The sequence below is a fragment of the Schistocerca piceifrons genome, chromosome 1 (assembly GCF_021461385.2).
Source record: "Schistocerca piceifrons isolate TAMUIC-IGC-003096 chromosome 1, iqSchPice1.1, whole genome shotgun sequence".
NCBI lineage: Eukaryota > Metazoa > Arthropoda > Insecta > Orthoptera > Acrididae > Schistocerca > Schistocerca piceifrons.
In genome coordinates, this window is record NC_060138.1 from 582398851 (window position 1) to 582408669 (window position 9819).

The following is a 9819-nucleotide window of genomic DNA, read 5'->3' on the forward strand; positions in this document are numbered from 1 at the left end:
TCTTCACACACCACATCTTCCAGCATCCATGCACCAGGTATACCAGATGCACGGAGACCAGAGGGATTACCACCATAACGATCAAGCAGTATACCAATCAGTTTACACAGGTGGGATAATCACCCAGCACGAAAACTTCCCATATTAAAACTTCTCCAGTTTCCAAGTAAAAATCGGAGAATACTCGCAACACACATGATCATGAGGATTACCCAACATGTACTGAGTATTAGTTCGTCATTCATCCGCCCAGAGGGAGACACATTTAGGTCAACCCAATGACTAATTCACGAGACTTAGCGGCTGTTTGTGCCTTAAGCCAGAAATGTCCATCTGACCTCCAGCTACCTCAACCATCCACCCATACACTAGTTGAAGTCATGCTAGAAAACCAGCCACATATTCGTCAGTGTAATGACAATTATATATTACACTTACAGTGCCAATCTAGTGACATTCAAGAATGAGCGAAGTAACAGCGATACCTCCTAATGACGACTGTGGCTCTGTAAATGTCAATTTCCCACATAATCCATATATTCCTTGTAACTGGAGATAACTTTTGTGATACATGCACAATGTAGCTTTCCAGACAGGCATACACTGTCCACATCAGCTTACAGTTTGGAAATTACGCTACCTTGCACCAGTCTTATAAATGACTATCAGTAATGCAAAATGCAGAAACAAGGACAACATATGAGCAAATGGACAAATGAATATCAGTGGCGACTGGTTCGTGAAATTAAATGCCCTGCTCCACTAACTGCGTTAAAAGAAACGAGTCTCATCCACCCACAACATCTGTCAAGACAATGCCATAACATCTCCCTCTCCCTATAATGCATCGTCAGTCTACCATTGAATCATGCCACATTATAACATCTATCAACCGATCACTCCATCTGCTTTGCATCATCTTTTAACACTGAGCCATGTCAGTTTAGAGACGTAGTTCCCTTTTCTAGGAAAGCATCCAAGACAGCATCTAACTTCCATATGTTGGTGTTACCTCAGTAGACATACAGCAGAATATTGCTAAAAACATGCAGCAGCTGTTCTGTAAGGTATGTGTAGCTGACGCTGCAGGCTGTAATTGTTAAAGTACATAGAGCACATTGTTAAGCTGTTTCTTAGAGTGTAAAACACTTAAACAGTATTGTACAGTATCAATCACATGATCCATTCTATAGTTGTATATCACAGTCCTCAAGCTGGTAATAAAATTTTTCTTACCTAAAGTCACTTTACAAAAACCTACTAGGTGGTTGCTGATAACTTTGATGTCACACCTGGGCTTGTGTTCCGATGTATTACTCTACATTTGGTGCTCATCCACGTTAAACAATCTGTTCCAGCTGTCTGATCGTTGTCCACGAAAAATTACTGCTTTTCTGGTTCCCAGTACTTCCATTTCAGCTTTTCCATACATTTCTTTTGCTGTCTCTCACTCCCTTGGAGAAGAATTTTCATGCTCCAAGCAGACATGTAATTACGCCGTCGTTCTTCCTCAATTTCCTCATATTCTCTCAATTTGTACATGCTTCTCGTCAATTTTCGAAATTTTACTGATTTTATGCCACATCTCCTCATGTGATCATGACCTCCCTTCTGGCCACGTATTCTAAAATTGCTTGTAAATGTAGTACAGTTGTCAACATTTAGCACAACTGTGCTATTTTTCATTGTGTGTGTGTGTGGTCATTAGCGCCCAGACGAAACTATGAATGCACTGCGAGGCACAATGTTAAAACAGCAACTAAAAAGGACAACACTATAAAAGTCACATTAACAGGCAAGGGATTAAAAGAAAACAGCATAATCAAATGTCCTTAGACAGGTTTGTCAAGTGGATAAAACGAAGAAGGCGAGCAGCTGCTCCTGAGTCATCCGCTAAAATTTCATTCAGAGTACATGGCAGGCCAAGATCAATGCGCAGCGTATTAAAATTCGGACAGGACGTTAAAATGTGGCGTACCGTCAGCACTTGCCCACATGGGCCGAACTGCGCCGGCGCAGCCGTCAGCAGATGGCGGTGGCTGAACCGGCAGTGTCCAATCCGTAACCGGGCCAAAACGACCTCCTCCCGCCGAGAATGGCGTGAAGGGGTCGTCCAAGCCGTGGGGAGAGGTTTCAAGGCCCGAAGCTTGTTTTCAGCAAGTGTAGACCAATCGGCATGCTACAGCGATAAAATGCGCTGACAAATGACCCTGCTAAAATCAGATGAAGGCACACAACAAGAAGCTGTCCGAAGCTGGAGAACAACAGCCTTAGCCACGATATCTGCAGGTTCGTTCGCAGGGATATCGACATGGCCAGGAACCCACATAAAGGTAACCGGAGAACCGTCGCCCGCCAGCTGCTGAAGAGAGCGTTGGATCCAGTGCACGAAAGGGTGAACCGGATACGGTTCACTGAGGCTCTGGATGGCGCTCAGTGAATCAGAGCAGATGACATAAGCGGAATGTCGGTGGCGGCGGATGTAAAGAACAGTCTGATAGAGGGCAAATAGCTCAGCTGTGAATACCGAACAATGGCCATGGAGCCGCTATTTGAAACTGTGTGCCCCGACAATAAAAGAACTCCCGACACCGTCATTGGTCTTGTTAATGAAGATCGTGTTAATGAATTTCGAAGTTCGACAAACCGCGAGCGGTATACCGAAGCTGGGGTAACCTTCTTTGGGAGCGAGCTGAGGTCAAGGTGAACGCGAACCTGATCCTGGAGCCAAGGTGGCGTTTGGCTCTAGCCCACCCTAAAGGTTGCAGGGAGTGAAAAATCAAGGTGCTGAAGGAGGCGACGAAAGCAAACTCCAGGGAGTAGCAGGGCAGGTACATACAACCCGTATTGACGGTCGAGAGAGTCATCAAAAAAGGAACGATAAGACGGGTGGCCGGGCATTGATAATAGCCGATAATAGCCGACAGGCATACCGACAAGGAGTATATTGCGCGAGTAGGTTAGTGGCAATTCACCGGCTTCAGCATGAAGACTCTCGACGGGAATAGTATAGAACGCTCCGATCGCAAGACGTAGCCCCTGATGTTGTATAGAGTTGAGGCAGCGTAAGATGGACGGCCGTGCAGAGGAGTATACAAAGCTCCCATTATCCAGCTTTGGGCGGACGATCGACCGATATAGGCGAAGTAGTACGGTTCGGTCCGCTCCCCACGACGTACCGCTGAGAACACGGAGGACATTTGTGGAACGGGTACAACGGGCAGCCAAATATGACACATGTGGAGACCAGCTAAGTTTCCTATCAAATATAAGACCTAAAAATTTTGTTGTCTCCACGAATGGGAGAGTAACGGGACCGAGATGTAAGGACGGTGGGAGAAACCCTTTGTAGCGCCAGAAGTTAATACAGACCGACTTCTCGGCAGAAAAACGGAAGCCACTGGCGAAACTCCAGGAGTAAAGACGGTCAAGACAACGCTGAAGACAGCGCTCCAGGAAACATGTACGCTGCGTGCTGCAGTAGATGGTAAAATCGTCCACAAAAAGGGGGCCTGATACAAAAGCTGGGAGGCAATCCATTATTGGATTGATCGCTATGGCGAAGAGAGCGACGCTCAAAACCGAGCCCTGTGTCACCCCATTCTCCTGGCGAAAGGCGTCGGACAGGACAGAACCCACACGTACCCTGAACTGTAGATCCATTAAAAATGCGCGAATAAAAAGAGGGAGGCGACCGCGAAGGCACCATGTAAGCATGGTGCGGAGAATGCCCGCTCTCCAACAGGTGTCGTAAGCCTTCTCCAAATCAAAAAACACAGCCACTATCTGGCGCTTCCGCAAGAAGTTATTCATAATGAAGGTCGACAAGGTAACCAGATGGTCAACAGCAGGGCGGCGCCTACGAAATCCACATTGTACATTGGTAAGTAGGCGTCGAGATTCGAGCAGCCAAACCAAACGAGAGTTAACCATTCGTTCAATCACCTTACAGACACAGCTGGTAAGGGAAATGGGTCATTAACTGGAAGGCAAGTGCATGTCCTTCCCCGGCTTAGGAACCGGGACAACAATAGATTCGCGCCAGCATGTGGGAACATGACGCTCAATCCAGATGCGATTATAAGTACGAATAAGAAAACCTTTACCCGCAGGAGAAAGGTTCGTCAGCATCTGAATATGTATAGAATCAGGCCCCGGAGTGGAGGACCGTGACCAAGCAAGTGCACTGACGAGTTCCCGCATGGTGAATGGGGCATTATAACTAATCGTGATTCGAGGAGCGGATGTTAGGTGGCCTTGCCTCCTCTGCTTGTTTTCGGGGGAGGAAGGTAGGGTGGTAATGAGCGGAGTTCGAAACCTCTGCGAAAAATCGGCTGAAGGCATTGGAGACATCCTCAGGGGCCACAAGGACGTCATTCGCGACCGTCAAGCCAGAAACTGCTGAGTGGACCTTAGTGCCAGATAGCCGGCGCAGGCTACCCCAGACAACAGAAGAAGGAGTATAACTATTGAAGGAGCTTGTGAAAATAGCCCAGCTGGCTTTCTTGCTTCCTTTAATAACACGACGACACTGCGCACATAATCGTTTATAGTTAATACAATTCGCCATCGTAGGGTGGCGTTTAAAGGTACGTAAAGCACGTCGACGAGCACGCAAAGCATCTCGACATGCTGCGGTCCACCAGGGGACCGGTACGCGACGTGGAGAAGAAGTAATATGAGGGATGGAATATTCAGCAGCAATGAGAATGACTTCCGTGAGGTGTGCGACCTGACTATCGCAGCTTGCGAAGTTTTGATCCTGAACTGTCGCCCTGGAAGAGAAGAGCCCCCAGTCTGCTTTGGAGATGTTCCATCTAGTTGAGTATGGAGATGGGGCATGATGCAGGAGATGGATAACACAAGGGAAGTGGTCGCTCGAATACGTATCAGAAAGAACGTACCACTCAAACCGGCGTGCAAGTTGGGTAGTACATATAGAGAGGTCTAAATGGGAATAGGTGTGAGTTGTGTCCGAAAGAAAAGTAGGGGCGCCAGTATTGATGCAGACAAGATTGAGGTGGTTGAAAAGGTCTGCTAACAGGGAGCCTCTCGGGCAGGATGCTGGAGAGCCTCAAAGGGGATGGTGGGCATTGAAGTCTCCAGTCAACAAAAATGGTGCAGGTAGCTGAGCAATAATTTGCATCATGTCTGCCCTAGTAACGGCAGACGACGATGGACTGTAAAAGGTACAAGTGGAAAATGTGAAAGTGGGGAGAGTAATTCGAACGGCAACTGCCTGCAGATCGGTGTGCAATGTGATGGGATCGTAGTAGATATCATCCTGGACCAGCAACATAACCCATCCATAAGCCGGAATACCTGCTAGAGGGGTAGGTCAAAACGCACAGAGGCATAGTGTGCCAAGTCAATTCGATCTCATGGGCGTAGCTTCGTTTCATGGAGAGCTACTACGTACGGACAGTGCAAGCGTAGCAGTAACTTTAAGTCCTCTCGGTTGGAGCGAATGCCGCGAATATTCCAATGAAGAAGTGCCATCGTGAGAAGAAAAAGAAAAAGGAGAAGCAAGAAGGGGTCACCTCGAAGGCCGCTGAGGGCCTGGCTTCGAGCGAGCACTGCTGCCGCTATCAATAGGCGGAGAGTCATCGTCCATTTTTTCAATAGATTCGTCGGCCACCATGTTAAGATGGCCGGGAGAGGGAGCTTCCTCCGCCGGTGAACGGGCAGATGTTTGGCTACCAGCGGTGCGGCCACGTGAAACGGATGACGGCCTGGGGCGGTAACCGCTGGGTGGCGCAGGAGAAGAAACGCGCCGTGGCGGAGAAGGAGAACTTTGCTTCCTATGAGCCTTCTTGGAAGCTCGTTTAGTCGAAGTACTGGTCGATGGCTAGGAGTTTGGGGTACATAGTAAGTCTTCAAGGGGCGGTTCCTTTTTGAAGGCCCGTGCATCTGACTTTGGGGTCTTAGTCTTGGCAGAAGCTGATAAAGGTGCTTGTGACTTAGGGGCACAGGAGGAAGAGGAGACGTTGACCGGGCGATTTTAGCATTGGCCGAACGGACGACCGTAGCGCTAAAGGTCAGATCTCATGTCTGCGTCGACACCTCCTTGGTAGGCCGAGGAGAGGCGAGGACAGTACTGTATTTCCCCGCTGGGAGCAGCGTGGGCTTCCTACTAGCAAATAGCTTGCGAGCAGCCGAGGTGGACATTTTCTCTTTGACCCGAATTTCCTGTATACAGCGTTCATCCTTGTAGATGGGACAGTCGTGAGAGGACGCTGCATGGTCACCCTAACAGTTCACTCAACAAGGAGACGGAGTTGGACAGTCACCCTCATGAGCGTCCCTGCCACAAGTGACGCATTTAGCCGCATTATAATAAGACTGGCGTGTGTGATTAAAACGCTGACATTGGTAGCAGCGCGTAGGTGTCGGCACATAGAGGCGAACAGAAACAACCTCACAGCCCGCTTTGATGCGCGTCGGCAGCTGAACACTATCAAAGGTCAAGAAAAATGTCCGGGTCGGTACAAGGTCATTGTCGACCTTTTTCATGACTCTATGGACAGCCGTCACGCCCTGCTCAGCGAGGAAAGACTGAATCTCCTCGTCAGTCAATCCGTCGAGTGATCTAGTAGATACCACACCACTCGACGAATTCAAAGTGCCGTGAGCCCCCACCCTGACAGGGAACGTGTACAGGAGTGTGGCCCAAAGGAGTTTTTGTGCCTGAAAGGCGCTCTCAGCTTCCAACAACAATGTACCGTTACACATCCTGGTACAAGACTTGACAGGTCCGGCTATGGCATCTACGCCCTTCTGAATAACGAAAGGGTTGACAGATGAAACATCCTTTCCGTCCTCAGATCTAGAAACTACAAGGAACTTTGGGGCAGGCGGTAGTACTTTTGTCACTGGTGGCTGGTCAAGTTTCCGTTTTTGGGCGGAAGTCGAGAGAGAAGAAGAAGAGAAATCCATTGCGGATGAATCCCCCATGATTGCCAGCGTCTCCGATGGCACGCTCCTTCCTTGTGGGGACCCTCTCAGAGGGCGCTCCCGCCTTAGGTGAATGTTTACACCCCTGGTCACACCTCCCGAGAAACGGATGGAGGGACCAATCGGCATGGTCGGAAGGTGTCACCTCTCCCTGGGCCTGGCCTTCACCAGGGGTACGTGCGTGCCTTACTTGTCTACCCAGGGCGGGGAATTACGCGTTACCCAGTCACCTGCTAAACGTGCGAACGCGTGGGTCAGCCTTCAGGAACGCACAGGGAGGAAAGAAGAACAGGAAAAAAAGGGAGAGAGGGAGAGAAAGGACAGACTGTCTCAAACGCGGAGGTGGAGACCATAGGGTGGACAAGAAGGCAAGGAGAAGAAGGCAAGAAGAAGAAGGCAAGGTAAAAAGTAAGGAAGACAGTGAGAGAGGGAGAACGACAAAGAAAGGAAACAAACAAAGGAAGGAGGAAACCAGAATAAGCGAAAAACCAAAATGACCACAAATATAAGTCGTTGAACCGTTCGTCTCCGGACGCAGGTGCAAACTACCCCCTTGAGGGGGAGGGACTCCTTTCAGTCACCTCTCACGACAGGTAGGAATACGTCGGGCCTATTCTTACCCTGGACCCACAGGGGGGGGGGGGGGGAGTGTGTGTGTGTGTGTGTGTGTGTGTGTGTGTGTCAGTTTCATGTGGGGGGGGGGGCGCTCATGGCACAGGGTAGGTTTGGTAGGATCAAAGTAGATGTCGCAGGTGGATCAACCACATGTTCAATCAGGGACAGAGCTCATAGACGGATCCACGATGTCTTACAGATGGAATATTGTTGCAAGGTGGTTCCATCATACATAATGGCCAAGATGGGGTTTGGAGGTCGATTCATTGCATGCCACAGCCGAGGTGGTGTTCGAAAGTGATCCACCATGAATTACGGCTGGGATAGCATTTGAGGGTGAACCCACGTATGATATGCCCAGGATTGTGTCTGATGATGGATTCTCTGGCATTAGGATTAGAGTATTGTCTGGTGGCTCCCACGTGTAACCAGTACATGACAGACAAACAGAAAAATGCTGCAGTTACACAAGGTATTGGCAGCTGTATTACATTTACGAACAATTTTAGAATACATGACCAGAATCGAGGTCATGGTCACCTTTTGCAAGACTGTTTAAGTATTTTAAAGCCCATGTGTAATTGGATGCGCGACGTAAGATTGGTATGGAACAGTCTCTGCAGAATGGTAGTTACAGTATTGGAATGATAATATTGGTCTGCATCCATAGTGTTGGTCGGTTGTATAAGTTTGGAACACATGTTATACTCTTTCTGTTCCTTCACGAGATATCGAATGTAACAGTTATAGTATCCTCCTACGTCTGGTCAATTCCAAAGCAATTGGATACAGTGTTGCATGGAGGGTTGGTTAAAGACAGAGTGCCGGCCGCTGTGGCCAAGCAGTTCTAGGCACTTCAGTCCAGAACCGCGCTGCTGTTACTGTCGCAAGTTCGAATCCTGCCTCGGGCATGGATGTGTGTGATGTCCTTATGTTAGTTAAGTTTAAGTAGTTCTAAGTCTAGGGGACTGATGACCACAGATGTTAAGTCCCATAGTGCTTGGAGCCACTTGAACAATTTCTGAAAGACAGAGTAAGAGTTGCGAGATGCATAGAGAGAGAGAGAGAGACCATCTAGAATTTTACTCACGACCCTTAGCTGGTAGGTTAACGTAGTGGTAGCTCATTTCGAAATAGACCAACCTTATCCTACGAATGCGAGAATATTTCGTGATTCCCATCAACATAAGGGGAATTTTTAAAGTGTTTTGGCTAAAAAACGTAAATGTAACACCTTCTCTCTGCTACTGGCTATTACCCACACACGTAGTGTAGGCACCGTAACAGGGTTCACGATATGTGGATATGTATATTGCACTCATAAAGCATTGGAGGTGTTGGTTTACAAATGATACAGAAACTGAGAATCTTGCTGCAACGTCATTGGCTGATTGCATCATGAGGTAGACACAATGAGACTTCCATTGATGTGAGAAGTGGTCGAGAGCAGTGCTTTTGAACTCGGGTAATTGGGTAAAATGCGTTGAAATCAAGGAAAACCCTAGTAAAATGGCTAAATTGATGGAAAATACGTAAAATTGAGGAAAAATACGATGAAAAATGTGGATGAATTAGAGTAGTTATATTTTCATTCTACCCCTCTCTCTGTTGTGGTGGCTCTGAGTAATGGAAGCGCACCATGGGTTTCAAACAGCATGGTGCAGGTCAGTACAGGATGCACACATACGCACCATCCACTTAACTGTGGATCATTCCAGCGATACCACAAGGACAGAATGTGGATAGCTACTATCTATCACATCAACATATGATGATGCATCACTCATGTTGAAATCTGGAGATATATCCATTTATTTACAACAGTCCAAGAGCATATCAAAAGTCTCTACTCGATTCTAATTTACTGGAAGACCTACCTGCTTAATCGTTTTGTGGAAGTGGCGAAACCGAGACTTCTCGTGACAATGAGAAGTCTGGGATTCTGAGGTGACGTTTTCATAGAAGATAGCTGGACCCTTCTAAGTTACTCTTTCTACGTTAAATGCGTCAGTTCTTTCTGCTCTGGCATGTGCCGACTTTTAGGCATGAATGGACGTCTCGTAAAGACAACCATGTGAGGTGGTGGGAGGATTTTGCTACAGGGAAGCTATGGTACTCTGTGTGAAATGACACCCGGCTGGTGTGAGTGTGGACATACCACAGTTTTTCGGAAGCTATACACCTTATCGGGAATTTTATGCTGCTGGAACGTGAAGTTAGTATTTGAAGTATTCTGAGTATGCGAAGTAA